General features: G+C 37.6%; 1 protein-coding gene across 1 annotated transcript in view; it reads right to left on the bottom strand.

Moving 5' to 3' along the window:
• The window catches only part of LOC114651950 (microtubule-associated tumor suppressor 1 homolog A-like), a 148324-nt gene extending 145107 nt beyond the window's left edge, over positions 1-3217 (bottom strand). Inside the window, exon 1 of the mRNA XM_051928284.1 lies at positions 3124-3217. The gene's annotated coding sequence lies outside the window, so the exon portion shown is untranslated. The remainder of the gene's footprint in view (positions 1-3123) is intronic.
• Positions 3218-6801: the final 3584 nt, after the last annotated feature.

Here is a 6801-nt window from a genome sequence, read left to right on the forward strand (position 1 = left end):
TTTACAAAAAATATTTACTATTTATTCATTTTCTAAGACATGTTCAGTGCAATACAACTTTTGACAAGCACCTCTGGATATTTTACTAAGTCTAAATGCCTCTTTGGATAGTTGAAAATATGTTGTCAAAATTATAGTTTAAGTGGTTTGCAAAATTTGTTCAATAAAATGGTTCTATATTTTGACTGCAACTGTCATGCAATGTGATTCCTTCTCTTCATTAGTGACACCGCCTTGAAAACTATCACTTTATGGGGCCATGCAAACCTTTATTAATACTTGAGTGTACATTAAAATGTTTTTTTTGTACAATGTGTAATGCTCATGACAGTGGAATAGGTTATTCTTAGGCAGTCTACTGCAGTAATTGCAGTAGAAAATGTGGTTAAAATCCACTCATGCATGGGAAAGAAATACCGTCGCATACCATGAAACCGGGATAATTTAGAAAAATACTGTGATATAGAATTTTAGTCATACCACCCACCCCTAATGTTGATCATGTCACATAATCCAAATATCATTTATCAAGTAGTAAGCTCAAAACATACAAAAAACATGCTGTTTTGCTAAAACGTTGTTAGATACACTTCTGGAATCAACAGCCCATATCATAAACTAGAAACCTAAAGTCTCCTGAAAATGACTTTGAATTAGATAGGACTCTTGACCAATGAATGAGAGGGATTTGTAGTGTTTTTTTTATTTTAATTAGGATGGACAGACAAGCCAGGTTTTGCTAAACATTTTGTTAAGTTGCTTTTCTGAGCATTTCTTTTTAATTAACTTATTCATATAAAATGATAAAATAAGAATGCTTATTGTCTTCATCTAATAACTGCTCCTTTAATCCCCCAGCCCACCCTGACTAACACATCAGGTATCTATTTACTTTTGGTTGCAAATGGAAATAGTATCAACAAAGAAACCTTGCTAGCCTCTTAAATCACTTATCACATTTATGACCAAAAGAAACATATTGACAATGACAGGTACTGTCAGGTTAGGCCCTTCCTCATAAATTACATAATTTATCAAAGTTGTTCATTGAGGAAACAGTCCACAGGCTCTCTAAGCAGGTTAGCTTTCATGGGGCACCAATTCTTAAAGGGGGTAAACTCACTTATACAGGGTCAATTTAGAGTTGTCAGTTAACAAAACATTCATGACTATGGAGAGAGAGAGAGAGAGTAAATTAGCACACCAAAAAATACACAGACAAAAAGAAAATGCATACAAAGGGCTCAGGATGTGATTTGAACCTACAAATCTGGAGCTGTGAGATGGCTCTGCTCCAGAGTCCTGGTGCTCATTCAACACATCTTAATTTGAGCCTGTAAATGTGTTCCCCATCTAATCAGCTTTCCTATTCAACTACTTATGCATTAATAGCACCTGTGTGAGTGAGTGTTCCTCATTTAAGGTATCGTTGTACCGATTATATCGTTGTCTAGCATTTTAAACCACAGGTCTGTCTTCAGGTATTTATTTTCACCTAAAAATAAATATTGAGTGTGTCAATGTATAAATGGCAGTGTACTCTTCTTAGGAGTTAAATTACCACTCAGCACCTGTGGCTGCTCATTAGAAACTGGCCGCACCTTAAATAGTTCCTAAACAAGTATTGGCTCTAAACTACAGAGGAAGAATAAAACATGAACAAATATGTAAGAAAAAAAAAAAAAAAAAAAAAAGCACAGAGCTGCACAAATATTTTCTAAAAAAATAACTTCAAACTGACATTTATTTTCAGATGCAGGGGATGTTAACATATAAATAATACAATGTAAGTGAATGGCTGAATCACAAAACTAACACCAACTGCTCAGCCCTAAACTCGGACATGTTGCTTAACAGAAAGTAGAAACACCGGGAAGTGTAATGTTTCCTTGATGCCACCAACATAAAGAATGAGAAAGCAAACGGACTATAATTTTGGGCATAAAATTTTATGGGGATACAAACACTGCTTCCTGTGGCTACAATCCTAGATTAAAGTTCGTTTACTTACACGCTGCTAATAAGTAGCGCTGCAAATTCTTCAAGTAAGGAATGACTAGAATAAACACTGGCTAAAACTCCAAGGAAAGCACCGGATGTATCACATCTGCGTGTAGAAGTTTTCAATGTTAACACGTTCTTGCATTCCCTTAATTCAAGCGATTCCGGAGCCAGTCCCAGACGTACAGAATGCTGTCTATTGCCGGGAACATACATGAGCAATTTGGGGTTGAAGATCAAAATTACATACTCATCTTTGCGATATTGAGCTAAAATTTAATTGGAAAACTGGGCAGAAACATAAGGGAAAAGTGTAAACTCCAAACAAGAGAGTACCGGTTCCTGTCCCCTAACCCTGTGAAGAAACGATCATTGACCAAAGCACGACTGTGTCTGTTTGGTTTAATATTCATTTGTAAATACACAAGAACATTAAATTGATTACTATAATGAAATGTACATCGTGCTTAAAAAAGATCGTAAAGCGTGTAAATTCAAAAAGCCGAAGGTACTCTGTGAATCTTGTCGAAATCAGCGCGAGCATGGGCCTCGTAATAAGACTAGCGCATTACCGATGTTGCCTCCATCCTTGTGCCCAAAGCTGCTCGAATAGGTTCAACCCCCCACCACAAACTGGATTAAGCGGGTCAAAAAAATGTTATGGTATGTTGTGAATCTGGAATCTGAAGGCAGCTGCATCCAGGTGCGCCGCGGGCTACGGACTTTACTGATTTGAGTCAGGAGTTCTGCGGACTCGTGTATTTGTCTGCTTACTTTTCTTAAAAAGACGACTTAATTAAAATCGGGGATTCGTAACCCTGTCTTCCATGTACCGAAAAGGGCCTTTGCACTTTTTTCTTCGCTTCCTATGAGATAAGTGCTGCCTGTTGGGTTTTACAGGTGAGATTACATAACCGTAAGACTCTGCCACGGTAGAAATGAATGTATCCTCTGTCATTTCAGCGTCACCAAGTTCAGACGCGCGAAGGAAGAGAAAATAAATATGAAGACTTACTTCTACTGACAATTAAAACAATATGTCGCTCGAGGGTAAAAATTACAATCTGCATTTCGCAACCAGAACCGACAGCTCAACTTAATAACAAAGCAGTAGATACTCACACCTAGCACCGTAAACAAACTCCACGTCGGCCTCCCTGCTCTGAGATACCCTATCTGTAAGAAAAGCAATCCGCACCTGTGCTGGGCGCGTGACGTCAGCAGCGCTCCCTCTCCCAGGAATATCTAGTTCTGGTGTCCCGCTTCACCAAAGCATCATAGTGCTCGGGCTATAGAGCACGCGAGGTGGAGCTTACTGATCAATGCAGTTCAACCTTTGTACACAAACAAATGCAAAAATAGAGTAAAAGGACACAAAGAGTTACACTGGATTGCGTTTTTAATATTTGGTGTACAACTGGAAAATAAGCTCTTTTTAGCCTTAGCATGTACAGTAGCTATAAGGAGTGGCACAATACTAGCGCTGCTCCCTCACAGTAAGAGGACCAGGGTTTACGTCACGGGTCCTTAATGCGTGCAGTTTGTATGTTCATCAGACAGTTCAGAGATATGCAGGTTAGGTGGATTGGCAATGCTAAACTGTCCATGGCGTGTGAGTGCATTCACACTGTGATTAACCGGCACCCTGTCCAGGGCATTTTTCCTGCCATTCATCCATATCATTATTTGGAAATTCGCCATCCCCACGTGACCCTGCTCGGGATTAAGCGTGTTCAGAAAATGGTGTGGTAAGTAGCTGTAAAACATTGAAGGAGCCACTCCAGTGTTCTAAAAGCCATACTGGACTAAATCTTATGAACACTTACTTATTTGCTGTTGTGGCAGTTGATCTTCGAATTATTTCAATTTTTAATTTTATTCAAATAATTTAGATTTACATAAGTTTCAGGGTAAGGCAGCAATTCTCACTGATCGTGGTGCTTAAGAGTGTTGACATGGTGCATTTTGATTAATTCATGTGAGTTAGAATTAAACTGTACACTGTACATGTGGCAATATTAGCCCTATGATTTTTTTTTTAATTTGCCTTATTTTCCAGGGGATTACATTCTTTATACAGTGATTGAAATGCAATTCATATCCAGGGTTTATCACTAGATTCTTCAGTAATTGGGGGCTTAGTCCCAGGTCCCTGACAACCAGTGGGGTCCCCCTTGGAGTTCCCTCTTTGGCAGCCATTATTATCATGGGCTAAAAGCTTGAGATCGGGGCTAAAGCCACTGAAGCCCACCCCTAATGACGCCTCTGCTTATATCCAACAATTCATTTTTCTAAACCCACTTTTTCTGATTGATGAATCTTGAAAAGCGGTGGTCTGTAATGCTGGCACCAGATACAAGGCAGGAATCTACCCTGGATGTAATTCCCATACATTTTTGTGCATGCACAGCTATCTATTAATCAAAATTGCATTTTTCAGATAGGTGAGTAAAAACTAAAGCACATGGAGAACTCATTAAAATATGAAAGGACCACAGAAGTGATTACCAGACCAAAATCCAAATTTAAGAGAATTCAGTGTTCTCACAGACTTTATTTTACAATGTTCTTTTTAAATACTTGCGATGAGTATGGAAGTGGCATTTGCCTCCTGATAGATCTGCCTTTTTTTTCTGCCTTCCTTTTACAGTGCAATTCTTACTTGCATATTCTAATCAACATGTTTTCACTCTCTGGTGCCACGATTATTGAGTATAACTCCCTAATACCTTGAAACTTTTGTCTTCATTACATGGAAAATCTCAGATCATATTTGTCATTAATAGACAAACAGAATATGGTTACACAGTGAAAGTTAATTCAATTGAATCTTTGTATTAGGAATAAGTGTGTTCAGATAATGGTTGTATATTTTGCAACATCCGCTATTCACATATTTATTGGTGTATATAAATAGGATTGGCATGTTTGTTGAGCTGAATGGTGTTTTCTTACTAAAAGTGTTCTAATATTGTAATGTTCTAATGTTTACGCAATGACACTGCAAGTGCATGTGCATCCTGTTATGTACATAAAGCCTACACTGATCACTTTTTAATTGTTAATTTAATGTTTAGAGTGACTGACTGACTTGATGGAAGATCCAGTGGGTGTTCCAAGAACAGTACTGGGTTTCTAATGAAATTTGCCACAAACTGAACTGGAGCTGGACCATTTGGGATTGTGAAAACCAGTTGCTGTGTAATATCCAATTGTTCATGTAATCATTTTTTCCTCTGCAGTATTACACAGTCTTATGTACAAGGTACATGTCATTGTTAAAAATAAATAATATTCTAATCTATTTGCAAATGCTCTCATCCATGCAATAAAATTTGAAAACAACTAATTCCTGATGGGCATTGTGGTGCTACAGTGGTTAGAGCTGCTACCTGACAGCTCCAGGAAACCTGGTTAACATCCATATCACTATCTGTGTGAAGTGTGTATGTTATTTTTGTTGTCTATCGCTTTTTCTTCAGGGACTCCAATTTTCCCCCAAATTCCCAAATACTTTCAGGTTATGTTAATTGGTGATTAAAAATAGGCTCCATTGTAGCGTAAGTGTGGGTGTGTTTGCAAGTGGGGATTGTGGTGGGCTGGTATTCTTTAAAAAGTTGGTCCCTGAACTGGAATAGAATAGGTGAATGCATAAATGAATTATCAGACTGTCTCGTAAACTAGTATCCTGTTCAGGCCTGACTATTGCCTTGCTTTCAAGTGTGGACAACATATACAGGACAAAAGTTGTTCAGAAAAGGTTTAGATGAATAGACAAAACACCTGCAATAAGAATAATGAAATTAAAGTCCGAGGGAAATTAAACAAATTCCTGTTAATCAGCACATAAAATAAAAATGCTAAACAGCAGGACAATACATATATAACTATTTTAATTCAATTTCCGATGGTCCAGATACTACAGATCATGCTTCTTGTTTTAGCAGATGTGCTGTTATGAACATCTGTTAGATGTTCACCCTGAAAATATATATCTAATGTTGCCAAATTGATTACTCTAATATTAATTCACTAAAGTTGAATCCAATTGCTTCTGAAACCATGTTTGGGAATATATTCAGCCTGACATAGATTCAGAAACTCAAAGCAATGACCACCTAAGACTCTGCCATTCTTTGTCCTGGTGGTGGTGATGACATTCATCCATCTGCAATGAGTCCCTAAGTCACACTATTACAATACTTGCATCAGCTGCAATAAATACAACATAATCAATAAAATTTAACTGAATTATTGGACAATAGTTTACATTTTACTCAGTATGTTAAATATCAGCATCTTCCAGTGGAACTGTTTTTATATTAAGAGGAAATGGTTTCCAACAGCATAATTATCAATTTTCAATATATTTCAATATATTCAATTTTTTTGGGTTCCTCTAATTGCGTGTTCCAGGAATCCAAACAATTGGAGCCTATTCTTGCAGCACGGAATACTATGCAGGAATGAAATCTGGATGCCATGTCAGTCCATCACAGAGCTGTCTAAGAGACATACCTGCCAATTTAGGGTTACCAATTACAGTAGCACAACATGTGGAAATTCATAGACTGGGAGGTTTTTGAATATCTGAAAAAAACCTAAACTAACTGCAGACAAAACATGGAAAGTCCATACCAATAATGACTTTGTGTAAATCAAATCTGGATCTCTGAATCTGTGAAGCCACAATAACAGTCACTGAGGCAGCGTGCCGCTTACTAACGTGAATGAAAGATGTGTTACTGGATGTGAGTACAGGTGCCCTTTAAGACACAGCAAATGTTCTGCACCTTTTAT

The sequence above is a fragment of the Erpetoichthys calabaricus genome, chromosome 5 (assembly GCF_900747795.2).
Source record: "Erpetoichthys calabaricus chromosome 5, fErpCal1.3, whole genome shotgun sequence".
NCBI classification, from domain to species: domain Eukaryota; kingdom Metazoa; phylum Chordata; class Cladistia; order Polypteriformes; family Polypteridae; genus Erpetoichthys; species Erpetoichthys calabaricus.